A 19,970-nucleotide genomic window follows, 5' to 3' on the forward strand; every position below is an offset into this window, starting at 1 on the left:
CCTCCAGTGGGGACCTGGGGGAGGCACTCAGAGCAGTAGGCTGATCGCTAAGGTGCTCTGTCCGGCTAGGGTGCTGGTGCTCCAGAGTAGGGAGCAAAAGAGAAGAGGGGAGGTGAGTAGGGAGTGGAGGTGAGAGGGCCAGGGAGAATGAAAACCCAGCCTGTTGGTGGTTTCTTCTTTTTTTAAGAGCCACAAGCTGAGATCAAAGGTGATATTTTTACAGCAACTGAAATAGAAAACCACTGGGCGCACAGTGGGAGGTGAGCGGCCGGAACACAGGCCCCTTTATGCAGCCTGCGGCCACAGCAAGCATGCTACCCTCTGCCGAGTGCCATGGGGCGTGGGGGACAGTGTGGCCTCCGTCTTCCCGACTCAGCTCCCAGAAAGAAGTAAGGGGGATGAGCCACAGCCCTCGGTGTCAGGAGAGGAAACGGTGGGCAGTGAAGGATGGTAACGAGTGAGCACCCGGGGCCCGACCACCCTCATCATTCCTGCTGCGGGGGTCAGAGTTACAGCTGGCCCCGTTCCATCCTCTCAGAGCCCTGTAAGCGAGGCTTACCGTTCCCCCCCGGGCTCCGGAGGAGAAAACCAAGGCTGCAGGGGGGGAAAATGACTCGGTCAAGTCCCAAGGGAGTTGGGAGTAAATTCAGGACTAGAACCCCCGGGCTCCCGGTCCAACACCCTTTCTGTTCTCTGAAATCACTCCCACACTGACACGCCACGTCATTTATGGAACTGCCTCTATTACTGGCCCGAGCTGGCCCTGGCAGAACTGGAGCCATACTCCGCTGTGCTACAGGCCTTCACAGTGCCATCACTGGACCGGCAGCAAGAAATGCACATTCTCAGGCCCAACCCAGACTTACTGAACCAGAAATTCCGGCAGGGTTTCCCAGTGCTTAGTATTTTTTTTTTTAAATGTTTATTTTTGAGAGAGAGAGAGAGCACATGTGGGGGAGGAGGAGACACAGAAGTCAAAGCAGGCTCCAGGCTCTGGGCCGGCAGCACAAAACTCCATGCGGGGTTTGAACTCACGAACTGAGAGATCATGGCCTGAGCAGAAGGCTGATGCTTAAGGGACTGAGCCACCCAGGCACCCCCCCCCCCCCACCCCAGAGTTTAATATTTTAATGAGCTCTCTGGGTGATTCTGGTGCAAGCTAAGTTTGAGAATCGCTGTACTGCATTACCTCAGTTTCCACATCTGCAGTTCAGGGAAAATTACAATGCTCATCTCATAAGACTGAGCCCATTATCTGCTAACACATATGCTTGGTGTGTACCCTGTGCCAGGCATCCTTCTAAGCCCTTTAAAAATAATAACTGATTTATGGGGCGGCTGGGTGGCTCAGTCGGTTAAGCGTCCGACTTTGGCTCATGTCACGATCTCGCGGTCTGTGAGTTCGAGCCCCGCGTCGGGATCTAGGCTGATGGCTCAGAGCCTGGAGCCTGTTTCCGATTCTGTGTCTCCCTCTCTCTCTGCCCCTCCCCTGTTCATGCTCTGTCTCTCTCTGTCTCAAAAATAAATAAAACGTTAAAAAAAAAATTAAAACAAAAAATAAAAATAATAACTGATTTAATTGCAGGACCCTCTGAAATCGGAACGAATGCATCCTCATCACACCGAGGAGGAAATGGAGGCACAGAGAGGTAAAGTTACTTGGCTAGGGTCCCCAGCTAGTAAGTGGCAGAGCTCTGGAATCTAAGCTCCTCACAGGTAACCAACAGGAAGTCTCCAGCAGAGGGTCTGGCTCCCAGAATGTGTTCCAGGCACGGCTGAGGATATGATGATGGCAGTTGCTATTACCTCACCTGAAGCTGAGATGATGAAACGCATTTTGGAAACGTACAATCTGCTGTCTTGTCAAGAGGGAAAAATGAGTTAGCCGCAAAGGCAGCCTCAGTGTCTAAGACCCAAGGGCGGCCCACGGGCCCTCACCACTCACGCAGTTTTCAAACCACAATATACTATCTTGGTCTTCTGGAAACGTCCCAGTTTGCTGCAGGGAAGAGCGTGGGCTAGAACCTTAGTTTGGCCACTCAGGGGCTGTGTGACCTTGTACCGGTCACCTCACCTGTCTGCACCTCCTTTTCTTCATCTGTGAAGTAGATGGTGACAGTTTTAGCCTTGCAGGGTTCCTGTGAGGCTTGTGCCCTGCCCAGAGCATGCACGGAGCTGGCCATCAAAACGAGGCTTGCCTGCTCTCTTTCCCCCTCCCTGGGGCTACCTCCGTGGAAAGACCAGTTCTGGACCCAGAAAAAACTTGAAAGAAGAAATAACTTCCCAAGTGCTCAAAATGCATTTATCCTCCAGCCTCCCTGCCCCTTTCCAGATCTTGAAATAGCCACCCCAGCCAGGTGTTCTGGGGAGAAACACTGGCACCTGCTGCATCCAGGCAGGGAGTTAAGTAACCTGTAAAGGGAAGAGTGTCCCCTGCGTGCCACCACCATTGGCCAGGCCTCCGCAATCAGCGCGAGCATCTGAGCGTCCGCCTGCGGTGACGCATTTTGGCCCAGACATCTGAAGCTCGTTAGCTGCCTGCCCCCCGGGGGACTGACCCTGCTTGGTGAGAATTATCCCAGAGCCACAGAGGATGGAGCAAACGAAGACCAGGTGAGGTGTGGCTACAAAAGGGGGGAGCATAGTCTCCTAAGCGGCCTCTGGGGACCCCTGAAGAGTGGAGGAGACCGGGAGAAAGCCCCGGGGCTGGGCCCAGCTCCAGCCCAGCCACCAGCTCCCCGGCTGCGTAAACCGGAGACATGGGGTGGCAGGGGGGTCCCTCTCCCTCTTTGAGCCTCAGTTTCCCCATGTGTACTTTAGAGGAGGGGTGATCAAGGCACACACTGAGGGCCTTCCAGGCCGACACCGTGGGGTCCCAGCCTGACTTAGAATTCCTGGCCTCTGAGGTTTAGCCCAGTGCTGACAGGAGGTGAGTGATGGGTGGTGGGCAGGAAGATAACTCAGGAATGGAGAACCAATGATTCCTCCCTTGGCCCCAGACAGCAGAGGGGAGTTGGCAGGGAAAAACCAGAAAGTGATGCTGCATTTTAGAACAGTCAGCTGGGTGCCCTCTCGGTGCCCATGGGTGGCAGAGATGGTGTGAGTCTCCAACTGGGCAGATGGCAGGGGTCAAGGCGGGGGAGTCCACCCTGCCATCAAGATAGGCCGCTGTTAACTTTCACCTAGCAGTTTTGATTGGCTCCTTATTTTATGCCAAGGACTATTGTAAAAACACTGTGCGCATATTAAAATCATTTGACCCTTTCGCTGATGGCAGGTCCTGGGTGATTGACCAGCCTAGAGTCTGACCCTCACCTGGCCAGTCCTGACATTGGCCTTTTTCAAGGCACCCAGAGAGGTCAAACAGACTGGCCCTCACCACGTCGCTCAAGATCAATACCTCCTCCCCTCGCTGTTAAAACTGACACGGGAGAGTCTCCTTTGCCGCTGACAGGAGTGCTCTTGTCCCTCCCCAGTCTCCTTCCCTCCTGGCAGCCGAGCCTCTGGGAAACTGTTGCCTGCTGGGCCCGGAATATGACCAAAGGGGCGAGGAGGACTAGTACAGAGGGTGGTTCACACGGGTTTGGTGAAGCCTGATGAACCGTTTTCACTCTGACCGGAGAGGCCCTCTGTGGGGACCTGGACGGGCATGTCCCTCAGACAGCGACTCTGACTTACTGGACAGCATGGCCAAAGTGAGCTTCTCTGAACTTTGACTTTTCTCTGGACCCCTCATACCTGGGTGGCTGTGTTCTTTCTTTGGGTGGCTCAGTATCTCTGATGACCAGGCTAGACAGCTATGTCCTGAGTCAGGGAGACTTTTTGATTCATTTACCTCTCATGGGGCAACCTTATTACTGGCATTTCTAAGAAAAGCCTTAGAGAGAGGCAGGCACCCACCCAAGTTCACACAACCAGTCAGGACTGGGGCAACCCTGGATTCCCAGACCATTTTCTTTAAAAAAATGTTTTTTAATGTTTTTTATTTATTTTTGAGACAGGGAGAGACAGAGCATGAACAGGGGAGGGTCAGAGAGAGGGAGACACAGAATCTGAAACAGGCTCCAGGCTCCGAGCTGTCAGCACAGAGCCCGACGCGGGGCTCGAACTCATGGACCTCGAGATCACGACCTAAGCCGAAGTCAGCCGCTCAACCGACTGAGCCACCCGGGCGCCCCTCCCAGACCATTTTCAATTAAATAGTTTATCACTTTCAAATATGAAAAAATGAACTGTCTCAGTGCAAAAAAAAAAAATTAGAAAATACAGTAAGCAAAAGCAAAATACCTTTAGTTTGTTTCTCTGAGAAACTTCCATTACCCGTTCCCATCCCTTCTCTCTCCCTGGGGGCTCAGCCACACTCCCCCAGCCCCAGCCATAATCAATACCTCATCTCCTTTTGCCAACAGCTGTTCCCTGAGGAATAAGCCTTGACAGCAGATCCTGGAAGACAGCCTCAGACCGGAGGCTGGGAAGGCCTGGCGTCTCTTCCGGAACAGCACAGCTTCCGCCCAAATGGAACTGTTTAAATGCAGGATATAGCGGGGAATACTCCCGGCTAGAAGCCCAGAGCCTGCAACCAGCCCTGCCCGGTCTGTGGATCAACTGAGCGACCTTGGGCCGGTCCCTGCCCTCTCAGTTTCTCCCACTGTAAAATGAAGACTTGAACTTGACCGAGTGTTTCCCCCACGGCCTTTATCAGTCGGTCAGCTTGTTATGGGCAAAGACCGTGCCCTCTCCTTATAAGTGGACCATAGAATTTAGAGTCAGAGGACAGGGCTCCAGCTCCCCGTCACTCCCTAGCTGTGTGACCGTGCACGGGGCACCACACCACTCTGTGCTCTGCTCCCCCATAGAAAAACACAGGCCAGAGTGCTTGTCCTCTGTGTGTCCCACGGCTGTCATAGATCCCGCGAGAGGTGGACCTTAGAGACCTGTGAGCAACACAGGGCGAGATGCTCTGCTGGGGTGTTACTCCAGGGTGCCCCCTGCTTGCCCAGTGCCTGGCTCCATCCTGGCTCAGGGGGTCTGGCCCAGGCTTGTAGATGGAGCCTGTGCCTGCCCGCGGGCACGCGGAGCTCTGGCAAGAGGAGTGTGTGGACCCTGGGCCCGGCCCACCGTATGAAGTGTCAGTAACGTTGCCCAGAGGGCCTCGGGGCCCATGACATCATGGACAGCAGTTTCCATGTTGGAGCTCACAGAGCTAAGGCCATTTTAAAAAACAGCACTGCCTTTTTTCCTTTCTTTCTTTTTCCACTTTGGCTATGACATGGAATGTGAGAGCAGCTAAACTATTGCGGGAAGGAGAAGAGGCTGGGTTCATAGACTGACTCCGCTTTCTGGGGTCCTAAAAACAATGCCAAACCTGGGAGGTCTGGCCCCTGCTTCCTCATGCCCACCTTGACCCCACTCCAGGCTGCCCTGACGGGACCAGGGGGGTGGCCAGTCATGGTCTGCCTCTGGTTCCCAGGTAACCTTTCTGGACCTCAGCTTGCCATTTGTTATGGACTGGATGTTCATGCTCACACCCGCCGCCCCAGATTCCGACGTTGGGTTCCTATTCCCCAGTGCCGCCCCCTACGGTTTGATGGTATTTGAGGTAGGGCCTTTGGTAGATGATTAGATGAGGGCATGAAGGTGGGGTTCCCATGACGAGATTAGTGTCTTTATAAGAGGCAGAGACATCAGAGCTCACTTTCTCTGTCTCTCTCCCTGCGTGTGCACCAATAGGTTGTGTGAGTGCACAGTGAGATGGTGGCCATCTGCAAGCTGAGAGGTGAGCCCTCAGCAAGAACCAATCTGTCAGCACCTTGATCTGGGACTTCCCAGCATCCAGAACTGTGAGGCGTAGATGTCTGCTGTTTAGGCCATCCAGTCTACGGTATTTTGTTCCAGCAGCCAGAGTGGACTAAGGCGCATCTATGAAACAAGGAAAATAATCCCTCCCCTAACTATCGCTGATGAGAATAATGCAATAATTGCTAACCATTTATTTTGTCACGCGTTCATTCGGTCACTATTTCTGAAACACCTATGAAACGGGCACCGTTTAGGAGCTGGGGTGCAGCAGCGAGCAAAGCAGACAGAAACCCCTGCTCTCATGGAGCTGAATTCCAGTCTGCGAAGACAGACAGTAACCAGAGAAAGAAGTGGGGGATACAGTGTGGCCGATGGATGGCGGTGAGCGCTGAGGAGGAAAAGCCGGCCTGGAGGATCAGAGTGCCAGGAGGGAGGGGCAGGGTGCGCTCTGATATAGGGTGGTCTGGACAGGTGGCCCTGAGAAGGGGATGGGAGGAGGAGAAGGAGATGGGCCGTGTGCTCACTTCCCCGGCTATGGAAAGACACCGACTCTTGTGGGAAGCAGCGTACAAGTGTGAAATGGTCTCTAGGTATGTCTCCTGTGCCCCCAGAGTCCTCAGCTCCATTCTGGGCGCAGGCAGGGCTCTGAAGCGTTAAAGGCATAGCTATCGATGGTACAGTCTCATTCTCCCTGTTAGATGCAATGTAATAGGCCTTTGCTAAACAGCTCTTCTGTGTCAGACACCGGAGGATGCCTGGGGGTGCCAGAGAGAACCCAGACATGCTGCCTAACGAAGCAGACTGAGTGTCAGGAGGCTTGGGCTCTGGGCCTGGCCCTGCTGCTGGCTGACGATAGGACCTTAGATAGGGGACCACCCTCTCTGGGCCTCAGATGGGGATGGAGGTTTCTTTTTGGGGTGATGAAAATGTTCTAAAATTAGATAGTGGTCCCGGTTGCACAACTTTGTGAGCATACTATAATCCACTGAATTGCACATTTAAATTTTTATTTATTTATTTAGTTAGTTAGTTAGTTAGTGAGTTAGTTTTGAGCATGAGCGGGGGGAGGGGCAGAAAGAGAGGCAGACAGAGGATCCGGAGCAGGCTCTGCACTGACAGTAGAGCCCGATGTGGGGCTCGAACCCACGAACCATGAGATCATGACCTGAGCCAAAGTCAGACACGTAAACAACCGAGTCACCCAGGCGCCCCTAATCCACTGAACTGCACATTTAAAAAAACAACAGCAACGATGGGGTGCCTGGGTGGCTTAGTCCGTTGAGCATCCAACGCTTGCTTTTGGCCCAGGTCATGATCCCAAAGTTGTGGGATTGAGCCCCGCATCGAGCCCTGTGTCGGGCTCCACACTGAGCACGGAGGCTGCTTAAGATTCTCTCTCCCCCTCTGCCACCATCCCCTGCCTCTATAAATAAATAAATAAATAAAAATACCTAGGAATAAATTAAAAAGAAAACAAAAAACAACAAAAGAAAGATGGTTGGACAAGATGATTTCTAAAAGAAGGAACACCAGTATTTTGGGGGCCTACAATACCCCAGGGCCAGGACTCAGCCCGTTATCTCACAGTATCTAGAGTTCCCTCTGGTTCCGACTTCTCGTGATCCATCACGATGGTATTCACACTGCGATCGCTCATCAGTAAGTCCAACTTGGGCCCCTCCTTCGGGCCTAAAGCTGGTCTAGAGTCTGGGGAAGGGGAGGGCCGGGGGTGCTGTCTCTCCCCCACAGAGCTCAGAGCCTGTGGAAGAAATCAGAAGTGCACCTTGTACCCAAGAGGTTGTTTTTTTTTTTAGGACTAGCTCCTTCCTTTCCTTTCCATGTATAGGGAAGAACCCCAAATTACACGATGGCACACAACCAGGTGGCCGTACTGGGGGCCCTGGGAGTTGATTTATTCACCGTTACACTGGGGCCTTTGGCTAGAGTGTCCAGGATACAACAGTGGGTGAGTCAGACCCAGCCCTGCCCTTAGGAAGGGAGACAGACTTTTAAGCAACCAAATACATAATTAAGAATTTCTTTCATGCCTGTGATTGTCATCGGTGCTGTGGAGGAAAATACACGATATATTGAAGGCACCGGTGTGGCTTGAGCTGAGTTCTGAAGGCGAGTAGAAACAATGAAGGGGTGTGGAGAGGTGGTGATGGCATAGGGCGGGCTGTTCCAGGCAATGCCAAGGCCCTACGTGTCTGCAGAGGAAGGCCAGTGTGCACGAAGAGGGTGGGGGGCAGGGGGGCCAGCCACAGGCACAGGCCAGGCCCAGCCACACAGGACCCTCGAGGCTGGGTACCCTATATACCTGTGTCTGTATGCTTGTTGTCCCTACTCACTCCCAGCTGTCCCGGTCCAGAGAATAAACTACAGCCACCCTACTTATGGGCCCCATTCAGGCGTTTGTGCAAAGAACAACCAGTGTTCCAGGAAGGCCCGGTCATTGCTTCCTCCCTCGCGGCCTCCAAGCCTGCGGCTCTGCACGTCCGGGAGCAAGGGCCTGCCAGCCTGAGCAGCCGCGGTGGTTATTTGAGCTGGATGATGTGTGAAGAACCCTGCTTGGCAGCCCCCTGGCCATCCAGCCACGCTGCCCTCCTCCTGGGCAGACCCTGCACCCCCACCTCCCCTCACGCCGGCCCGCCAGTTTCCCCCACTTCACTATCTTGAGGTGAGAGCTTTTCCACCAGGTCTCAGGCCAAGCATGGTTCTTGGCTCCAGGTTCGGTGAGCCGGTTTCCGGCCATCCCCGCCCTCTGCTCCCCGAGGACCCGCTCCAGGCCTCGGCTGCGGCCTCATGCTCTTTCCACTCTCGTTTTTTCTTTTTCTCTCCGTGTGACTCTCCCCGAGCCGGGCCTCTTTCTATCTTGCCTTCTTTCTTTTTTTCTCCCTTTTCTCTAGGGTAGCGAGGGCATTAAGGGAAAAGCATGTGCTTCAGGAGAGATGGAACGGGGTTCAAATCCTAGCTCTGTCACCTGCTGGCTGTGTGATCTTGGGCAGATGTATCCTTCTGAGTCAGTTGCGGGTTCTATGAATGGAGACGATCCTCCTGTTTCTCTGGGTGGTTGTGAGCGGAGAGGAAGTTCACAGAGTGCCTCCGGGGGAATAGGAGGTAGTTGACAAATGGTAGTTTCCTTTTCCCTTCCTTTTGCACATTCTTCTCCCTGAGCTTCTGCGGGTTTTGCTCACTTAAGCACAAAGTAAGAAACAAAAGCCTCATCCCCCACCCATCGCTAGACCCCAACCACCTTGCTCTCTCTCGCACAGCCCCACCACACCCAGACTGAGTGCAGCCAACAGCGTCAGGATACGTGTGGCCTGCTCGCTGCTAGCCCCGTGGCCGAGAGGCCTTGCTGGATGTCCTGGCTGGGACTCTCTGCCATGGGATTCCCGACGGGGACATGGGAGGTGTCTTCTGAGCTGTGCTATGACGCAGGCACCAGAGTCTTTTGGTTTTTCACCAACCTAAGGACAAGAGAGGCAGCCTTTCAACATCCCCCCACTCCTTACACACTTCTCACTGCTCCCCCTCCCCATCACACCTTGCACTTTCTAGCTTCCAAACCATTGCTCGTGTCCCCAACCCCGCCTGGAACCCCCTTCTGCTTCCTCCCTCTCATTTTGAGCCTTATACTAGCTCTGGGACTTAGATGTGACAGAAGAGGAAACTGAGGCTCAGGGGTACCTAGATGTTGGTATTTTTTACAGTGAGAATGTGTTCAGGGGTGCCTGGCTGGATCAGAGTTCAAGCCCCATATTGGGCATGGAGCCTACTTAAAAAATATATAAAAACTGAAAAGAGAGAATGTGTTCAGGACAACATATTGTGCTATTTCTTAAAAGACAAAGTGAAGTAGTTTGCCTGGGGTTATACTGGATCTGGTCCATGGGATTTCACAGTTTTCATTTGTTCTCCCCCCTCTGCCACACTCTCTGTCACACAGTTGTGACCACAAGGACCTTACTGTAACTTACTGCTTGGATGTCATTTAAAAAAAGGTAATTATGTAAATAAACCCATACATTTATGGTCAATTAATTTATTATTTTTTTAATTATATAGAGAGAGCATGAGTTGGGGAGAGGGGCATAGGGAGGGAGAGAGAGAGAGAGAAAGAGAGAGAATTGGAAGAAAGCTCCACTCTCAGCATGGAGCCTGATGCAGGGCTCGATCCCACGACCCTGGGATCGTGACCCCAGCTGAAATCAAGAGTTGGGTGCTCAACCAACTGAGCCACCCAGGCGCCCCCTATAGTTAATTTTTGACAGGAGAGCCAAGACAATTCAATGGAGAAAGAATAACCTTTTTAATAAATGGTGCTGAGACAACTGGATACCCACACACAAAATCCCCTACCTCACACCATATACAAAGACTAACTCAAAATGGATCACGGATCTAAATAAGAGCTAAAGCTAGAAAGCTCTTAGAAAAACACGTTGGTGTGCATCTTTGTGGCCTTGGATAAGACAATAATTTCTTAGTTATGACACAAAAAACATGAGCAACCAAAGGAAAAAATAGAAACTGGACTTCATAATACTTAAAAAATTTTGCGCTTCAAAGGACACTATCAAGAAAATGGAAAGACAACCTAAATAATGGGAGAGAATATTTGCAAAAGAGTATGTGGTAAAGATAGAGCATCCTAGTATCCTGTATACATTAAAGAACTCCTATAACTCAACAATAATTTTTTTAAAAAGATAATCCGATTTTTTTGATGAGCAAAAGATTTGGATAAACATTTCTCCAAAGGAAATATACAAATAGCCAGCGAGCACAGGAAAAGATGCTCAACACCATCAGCCACTGAGGAAATGCACATCACAACCACAGTGAAATACCACTTCACATCCACTAGGATGTCCAAAATACAAAAGACAGAAAATAATAAGTGCTGGGGAGGATGTAGAGAAATTAGAACCTTCAAACACTGCTGGAAGAAATGTAAAATGGTGCAGCCACTGTGGGAAGCAATTTGGCAACGCACCAAAAGTCATATAGAGTTACCATATAATCCAGCAATTCTACTCCTCTGTATATATGCAAGAGACTTGAAAGCATATATTTCATACAAAGCTTGTACACGACCATTCAGAGCAGCGTTATTTATAATAGCCAAAAAGTGGAAGCAACCCAAGTGTCCACCAACTGACGAATGGACAAACAAAATAGGGTATTCCATGCAGTGAACTATTATCCAGTTATAAGAGGAAATGAAAAAGTACTCATATAGGCTAAAACATGGATGAACTTGACAATGAACTTGAAATGTCTAGAACAGGAAAATCTATAGCAACAAAAAGGAAATTAGCAGTGGCTATGGGCTGAGGCATTGAGTGGAATGGGGAGTGATAGGTGTGGGGTTTCTTCGTGGGCTGATGGAAATGTTCTGAAATTAGAAAGCGGTGATGGCTGCACAAATTTGTGAATGCACTAAACACCATTGAACGGTACACTTTAAAAGGGTGCGTGTGTATCTCGATTATGTCTTTTTGTTTTTAAGTGGAGGGGACCTTGCAGAACACTTAACCCAGTATCCACCTCCCACCCCCACCCCTGCCCATATGAAAGGTAGGGAAGTTATAGCCCAGAGAGGGGAAGAATCACACAGCAAGTCTGAAATAGAGTAGGTATAGAACCCAGAACTATATTCACTCCCACCCCTCCTGCCCAGACACTTAGTTCCTGGAGGACAAGAGCTTTTATTAATCTTTTATTACATTTTTATTAAAGTGTGCATAGCACATCGCAGAAGTAATAGGACGGCTCCTGTTGCAAGAGTCTAGAGAAAGATCTAATTCCAATGAGCCTAAGGAACACGGATCCACGGGCCCACACACCTGGGAGGGACAAGGGTGTGCTTGTGAACTCAAATGACCTCCCCTACGCCCCTGCCTGTTTCTTCTCTTCCTTCCTCCTTCTCCTAGTCTTCCTCACAAGGCTGGAAGCTCTGGGGAATCACACCTTTAGAGCTTTCATTCCAAACAGGAGCTAACTGCTTTCTCCCAGAACCCATTTGTGCAAGCTGAGGACAACAGCTCTGTTTGGTCTAGTTGGGTCATATAATATGGCTAGGAAGATGGAATTCTCCAGAAGGCCAGGCCTTCTAGCAGGCTACTGGTCTCTGTGACTGCTCCCTAGAAACTCAGAAAGTAGGAGGATGGCAGGGGAGAGATGCTTTTACCATCAGGAATGGGAGGGAGGCTGGACAGGCAAACATCCAGCTGCCCTCTCCCCTTAGAGTCCAATGTGGGAGGGTCTAAGAGCCAAGGAAGAAGGCAGCCAGTTTTTAGATGCAGAATGACCTGAGATGTAAATCCCAGCTTTTCACTTTCCGGCTACGTGCGGGAGGGCAGGTGACACTTCCAGACCCCAGCCTCTGTTTTCTGGATGGCAAACGAGAACAGTGGGTCCCAGCCCATAGATGAGTAAATATTTGAGATACGGAACACAGAGTGACAGCCCGGAGGCAGGCACACAGTAGGGGCAATGCTAAGGCGAGTTATCATTGTTATTGATGCTTTGGTGGATGTTCAGCCTTAGGTCAGAGGCTGAGGATTCTGAGAAAAATGCTTCAGACAATGGAGACTTGCCAAGGCCCAGATCTCTGGCCCAGGGCTCCGAGGGTGGCAATGAAAGGGACCGCTCCTCCCTGAGTAAGGATCATATAAGGTGTCATATCTCTTGGGCATGACTCGGGGTCAGCCAAGTGTTGTCCCAACCTGCTGGTGACCTTGGGTTGGTGACCTGCTCTTTCTGAGCTCAGTGTCTGCTGAACAAGAGAGCACTGCTTTGGATGACTGCTCAGGCTTCCTCCTCATCTAAGGCTACTGTGACTTAACAAGTGTCACCTCCTGAAGTGGCTTACGCCCCCCCCCCCATTCTATAAAGGGATCGAGTAGCCCTCATTGTTGAGTTGAGCTCTGCTCTTTGCAAGGTGCTGTGCTGGGCGTGGGGACTCAGATGACTCTGACTGGGCCCTGAAGTTTGCTAGAGGAATAGACACGGTCATCTAATGAGGGGAGCTCAGTCACTGACTCCCTGTGTGACCCTGGGTAAGTCGCCCCCCTGCTCTGGAGCTCTCTTTTGCCCCATTTGTAAGGGAAAGAGTTAACCATGGGGATAACAGCCCGTGGCCAGGCCCACAGCCCCATCTGGTCCCAAAGAGGTGGTTGGGTAGCCCATCCCCCATACCTCAGCCTCCGAGTCTAGTGACATCATCTCAAATCCTCTGTTTCCCTGGCAACTGGGGTGCTGGCTGAGGCTCCCCAGGGGCCCAGGCCGTCTGGATTTCCTTACATATAACTGTACCTTGTCCACATTTTCACAATTAAATTGTCAGTTTGGGTTAAGTGTTGTCTGCTGATAGCTGTCAACCTCTCTCTGGCTCCCCTCACTCTTCACCCAGGGCAGGTAAGTGAGAACATCTTCCCCAGGCCCTCAGTGCTGTGGAAAGAGGCTAGGATGGGAGCGGGAGGCAGGAGATCTAGGTTCCGGCCCAGCTGTGTCATACATTTGCTGTGTGGTCTTGGGCAAGTCACTTGCCCTCTCTGGGCCTAGGTTTCCCCATCTTAAAAATAGGGCTAATCATCTCTGCCCAGCCTCCCTGGAGCCCGTAACTGTGGCAGGGCTTAAAAACTGCAAAGCTCAGCTTGGACGCCAGGATGGTTCATAAAATGAGAGAGCAGATCTGGAAAGGGATTCCTCTGAGTCCCCACCAGATAAATGGGTAGGGTTAGTTCCCCCTCTGGTCTACCCTGCATCCGGGTCCTGGCCCTAAAGACACAGAGTACAAGTACCGGGCCAGAGGGTCAAGGGCCCTGCTTCCCGTGACAAGTGTGCCCATGCTGAGTGGCCAGGCTCTCTCTCCCCATGATGGGCCTAAGCATCCCTGCTCCCACCCCAATTCTCCCCTCTCAGGCTCCCAGGAACTCTCTCTCACCTCCCCTCCTGATTCCACCCCCCGCCCCCACCCCCGCCAAGATCCGCCTGGACTTGAATCCCACACCCGATCTCATCCCCCCCCTGCTTCAGACCTCCTCCAGGTTGCCCTTGGCAAAGCGCACGCTGCTTAGCCCAGCACTCAGGGCATGGGCCTGTCTTCCCCAGTCACTGTCCTTCCTGCTGCCCTAGATGCCAGCAGCACCGAGCCCCTGACTCACCCTTCCCTGAAACCAAACTTCTCCCTCTTGTCTTTGCTTAAGCTGCTCCCGCTGCTGGGAATGCCCTCCCCCACCCCGGCCACCTGACAATTCCTCCCCCACCTGCACATTATTTATACAGACATGAACGCTAAGTACAAATGAGCTCTCCATCTGGAACTGTTTATGTACCTGGCAGAAAAGGAACTAACCTTTATCAAGGACCGATTACGTGCAGAGCATTTTACATATATCATCTCTTTAAGCCCCACTGTAACCCTAGGCGGTAAATTTCACCACTCCTATTTTCCAGATGAGATAACTGAGGCTCAGAGACAGGAAGTGTCTTATCCAGGGCCGTACAGAGGTGGGATTGGGGTTATACCCTAAACTGTGCGATCCCAGAATGCGTGCTTGTTTGGGGCCCTGGTGGAAACACTTCCTTATGATTACGAGGTGGCTGGCATTCTGTGTACATGGAAATACTTGCTATTAAGGGAGGTTGTGCTGTTTTGCAAATGCCAGGAGCCACTGTGATTGATATACCTAAGGATGTCACATAGAATAGGGGATGCAGGCAGAAGCAGGGCCACCAGAGGGGTCATAGGTCTGTGCTCTAGATGGAGGAGAACCTTCTCCCAGGAAGAGGTTGTCCTGGAGGCAGGGAGCTCCCTTCCCTGGGGGTTTGTATGCAGAGGCCGGGTGAGGACATTCACTCACTCACCTGGCAACTTTGGAGCACCCACTGTTCGGGGCCTTGACGGAGCCCCCAGGGAGGCAGCGTGGGCGAGATAGAGCCAGTCGCTAACCACATGATGCTCCCCGCGCCGTGGAGACATTTCTGCTCCAGCAGCCAGAACTTCAGAGATATGACAGGGTGGATGGCCCGACTCCGCGGTTCTGAAATGACCTTAGACAAATGCGTATTTTTAGCTTTTTCACTGTTGAAGCCTAGTTGCTTCAGGCGTCTCTTGCCAGGTAACAAACCATGTCGATTTTTAGTGGCTGAAAGGAACAACTGATGGATTCCCCTGATTCTGTGGGCCAGCTGGGCAGTGCGGCTGCTCTCACGCAGCCGCACTCACTTGACTGGTGGGTCAGCCAGGCCTGGGTTCTGCTGGGATGGCGGGGCCAGCTGGGCCTCTCTCCACGTGGCCTCAGGGCCGCCCTCTGCAGTAGCCCGTATCATTTAGCAGTGCAGCCTGGGCTTCTGACGTGCAGCTGGGCTGGGCCCCAAGGGGGTGGGTGCAGAGGCAGCAAGGGCCCCCGGTGTCTGGGCTCCGGAACATGCACAGCTTCACTTCCGACACATGCATTGGTCCAAGCAAGCCATGAGGCCAGCCCAGACCAAGGGGTGGGGAAATAAATTTCACCTCTGGATGGAGTCACATTTCAAAGGGGTGTGTGTGTCCTGGGATGAAAGGAATTGGTGCCATTAAAAAGCTACCTCGTGGGGCGCCTGGGTGGCTCAGTCGGTTAAACGTCCGACTTCAGCCAGGTCACGATCTCGCGGTCTGTGAGTTCGAGCCCCGGGTCAGGCTCTGGGCTGATGGCTCAGAGCCTGGAGCCTGCTTCCGATTCTGTGTCTCCCTCTCTCTCTGCCCCTCCCCCGTTCGTGCTCTGTCTCTCTCTGTCTCAAAAATAAATAAACGTTAAAAAAATAAAAAATAAAAAAAAAAAAGCTACCTCACTGCCCTTCCCAGAAAGACTTCAGACCAGTGACAAATGACTACGTGGCTTATGGGCTGGATGTCAGGAGCCCTGATGTCCCTTGTCTCCTGCACCACATACTGAGTGATGTGAAACCAACTGTCTCCTCTCTCAGACTCAGTTTCTCTCTGTGTGCCGTGGGGGCACTGAGTGTGGTGATCTCTGGCCTTGTGTGTGTGCAAGGTGAGACCCAGGTGCAGAAACAGTGAATTGTACCATATCAGAGAAGCGGAAGCCCAACCATAGAAGAAACTGTCCCAGTGGCTCACTGCTTCTCATTATTCCAAGCTTTGGCTATTGGCCGCTACATAACGGGCGGCAGGCGGGGGTGGGAGGGATATGAGGCCCATGTGGGCTCAAAGAGAGCGACAAGAAGCACAAACGAGTTTCAGACAGCACTCCCCAAGGCTGCCAGCACCCCAGCACCAGCCCCCAGACCCTGGGGAATACAGCTTTCCCTTCAGGTCACCAGCGACCCCAGTTTCTCCTCTAGCTGCCTGAGCCAATCGGTTTTTCTTCTGTTTAAGCTAGCTGGGGTTGGGTTTCTCTCCTGGAGTTGAAAGAGGCCTGAGAAACACAAACATTGTCTTCTAACCAGTCACCACCACAACTAAACAATCGAGAGTTGAAAGCGGCCTTTCAGAAGTGACGCCCTCAGTAGACCTGACTGGTGGCATTTTATTATGTGCACCCAGGAAAGAAACTTCTCGGCTGTCCCTGCCCACCATCCCCACCTCCCCCCCCCCCCCCCCCCCCCCCGCCCCAAGCCTGCTCCCTGAGGCTTGTAAAATAGCAATCGCTCCCTGGAGGTAACTGAAGAAGAGGAGAACAGAACTCCCTCCCAGGCAACTGGCAGAGGCTTGGCCATAGGCCAAGGCAGCCACAGCCTTCGGTTCGCGGCCACCACTCACTGACTGCAAGATCTTGCAAGACTTACCAGACAGGGCCGGGGTCAGTGTAAGAGCAGAGCAATGCTGGCCTCGCCCACAGGCACCGAAACTGCTTAGCACACAGCGGGTGCCTGGTCAACTGATAGTACTTCTTTCCTGCAACGTTACCTGCCAGTAAATTCTAAGAGAGGGGTTTAAAGGTGCTCCCATTTTGCAGATGATGAAACCAAGGATCACAGAGGCTGAGAGACTTGACCAGGGTCACACAGTGGGTAAGTGAAGGGAGGGGGACCCTGAGAGCCAGGCCCAGGTATTCTGATGATATGCCTGCTGCTGTTTGATCACCCTCCCTGTTTGTCTGGAAGATGTAGCCTCAGGGGGCATCCCAGCCCCTGGGTCAGAGGCCAGCTGGGCTGGGTTACTCTGCGCAGACCCTTGTTCACCTGCCTTCCTGGGAAGGCCTTTCAAAAATGCACTCTAGTATTGGGGCATCTGGGTGGCTCAGTCGGTTAAGCGTCCAACTTTGGCTCAGGTCATGATCTCTCCATTGGTGAGTTTGAGCCCCGTATCTGGCTCCACCCTGACAGTACGAAGAACCTGATTGGGATTCTCTCTCTCTCTCCCTCTCTCTATGCCCCTCCCCAACTTGCATGTGCTCTCTCTCTCTCTCTCAAAATAAATAAACTTAAAAAAATAAATAAAATTCGCCCTAATGCTGGAAACAGGACCCTTTGGTCTCATAGTGTCCACTGTGCTCGTGGTTTATCCTGTGCTGCAAGTAAGAGTGAAAAGAACCCTAGACTTGGTTTCTGGAGCTGCAAATGTGCTTGGGGGGTTACCTAGTTCAACCCACCCCTCGCAGATGGGGTGACTAGGGCTCAGAAAGGGCAGAACGATTATCTGCTATCACATAGCAAACTACTGACAGGGCTAAGACCTACACCCAGGTCACCTGTCTCCCCATCCAGGGTTCCCGGAAATAGCTGATTCACCCCAAGGCCTTGGCCCTAAGGGAGGGAAGCTGAGATGGGTGGAGGGATCCATAGAGGCCAGCACAATGAACTGAACTGGAACTCTCCCACCTCCACGTCCTTTCAGTCTGGGTGCCCCCCTGAATAGGCTGTGTGCAGGGGTGGGGGATGGAAAGGTGTGTGCCCCTAACCAATGGCAGTCAGGCAGGGGCTGAGGAGCCGGCGGACAGGAAGCCCCCAGCACGTCTGGGTGATCAGATAACCAGAATCACCGGGGGTAATTGAGGAGAAGGAAAATATATTAACATCTACAGCGGCAGCAGCCAAGAGCATGCCCGCCCAGCCTAGATTAGCGCCTCCCCCCTGTCCCCCTGAAGAGGAGCTTGCAGCCCAGCCAGCCAGCACAGCCTTGACACACAGCAGCGCTTGAGGAGCCCCTGGACAGAAGGAAGGAGGAGAAAAAGGGAAGGGGGGAGGTCGTTTTGTCCTAAAGATGAAAAATGTTTTTTTTTCTCACAAGTGTCTCTGAGAATCCCAAAATGTCTGAGGTGATCAACTATTCAGCTTACACAAATGGGGAGCCTGGTGTCCAGGGAGGGGCTGACCCCTGTCCCAGGCCTCCCTTGACTCAGAATCCAGGGTTTTGTCACCACTTCATGCTTTCCCTCACCTCCCAGGGCAGGGTTTTGAGCCCTTAGCTAATGCCTGGGTCTTAATTCACAAAGACAGAGCTGAGTATCAGGGAGGAGACAGGAGGGCTCGGGGCTGGGCTTCAGGAATTCTGGGATCTTCTCCTGGCTTCCCTCAACTCCTCTCACAGTGGAAAGTCACTATCCTCCCATCTGATTTAGTGGGGGCCATAAGCTATAGTGCACACAGAGCCAGAAAGATCTGGGTTCAGAGAGCAGCCCTGACACTTGCCAGCCCCACACTTTTAAGCCTCAGCTTCCATATCTATGAAAGGGGGATACTAATCCCATCTTGGAGAATATAGAAGATTTGATGGGATTGCATTATACCCGTTTATGGATGAGGAAACTAACACGCGAGAGTTTAAGCAATTTGCTCAAGCAGTGTGATACTGCTAAAAGTGAAATTGGGCAAAATCAATATTGAAGCCCAAGTCGGTATGACTCCAAAGGGTTTTCTGTTTCTACTCTAGCCGGGAGCCAGAAGGAGATTTCTGGATGAAGTGCTGCTTATGCAAATGTTTGCAGGCAACTCATTCAGTCTCTCTCGAAGCAGAAAGTTAGACCCAGAGGTGGGTGCATCCAATTGGACCCAGGCCACCTGGAATGGCTCCCACTGTGGTGGCCAGGGTGCCTTGCCGTGGAAGAGCTAAGGACACTCTTGACCCCTGGATGCCTCTGTCTCCAGCCTCTTAGGTGGAGCAGCCTTGACCCTCCCCTGCCCTTTCTAGACACCCCACCCAAAGCCCCACCACCTTCCTGCAGTTTTTATAACCCCTAGTCTCCCACAGTTTTTACTGACCCTGATGCTCTAGGAGAGGAGACTGGGTGTCCCAGCACATGTTCACAAGGACATGCCTATGACTCTATGCAGGAGTGCATGGAAGCACATCTCTGTGCATGAACTTGGTGGGGGCACAGGGTTTGGCCTCATCTTGCAGATGGATATGGCCATGTCACTTGTGTGTGCTCCTGAATGTGTGTGGGCCTATGGTGTGTGCAAGTATCTCCTGAGTGTGTTCTGACCATTTGTGGGGTGATGTGTCCCAGCCCTGTGTGCAAGGGGGACTGGCTGTCCACGTGCAGGGAGTATTCTGTATGGCCGAGAACCTGCAGTGGGCTTCGTGGGCCCAGAGTTGTGTATGTATATGGAGGTACCTGCAGGCAGGCTAGGGCAGCTTATGGGTGCCACTTCATGGGCAGCTGCAAAGAACGGGGGGAATGGTGTTTTAGGGACCTGAGGCAAACCCCTCTTCACTAAGTCTATGCTTCCCTTCTGCTAATGAACTTGATTATCCTTGAGATTATGCTTGGGACTGAGGCCCCCGGGGTGGGGACAGACAGAAGCCATGGCAACCTGAAGTTGCCCAGCAAGTTAGAAATGGGAGGAGGGGGGTGTACCATCAGCCAGAAAGGCCAAGGTGTGTGTGGGGAGAAAGGATGGACACTCACCTCACCAGTCTTGGGACAGTTGCCTCAGAAACACAACCGGAGCCGCAGCCCAGGTCTATGCTGGGCAGGGAGCAAACTCTGTAGTTCTTTCTAGTTTCTAAAACCCAGTTCTCAGCCGGTAGCTCCGTGGGGACAGGAGGCAAGGTGTCCAGAAAACTCCCCAACGGTCATCCCAGAGGCTGGAACGCCTGCTTTCTGGTGCCTAACGTTTACAGCGCGCTTCACAGAGCAGGGCGCCCTCTCTTCCTTTCTCCGCGGAGAGCTCAGAATGGCTGATCCCTTTTCCAGAAGTGGAACCCGAGG

The sequence above is a fragment of the Lynx canadensis genome, chromosome D1, assembly GCF_007474595.2.
Source record: "Lynx canadensis isolate LIC74 chromosome D1, mLynCan4.pri.v2, whole genome shotgun sequence".
Lineage (NCBI taxonomy): Eukaryota > Metazoa > Chordata > Mammalia > Carnivora > Felidae > Lynx > Lynx canadensis.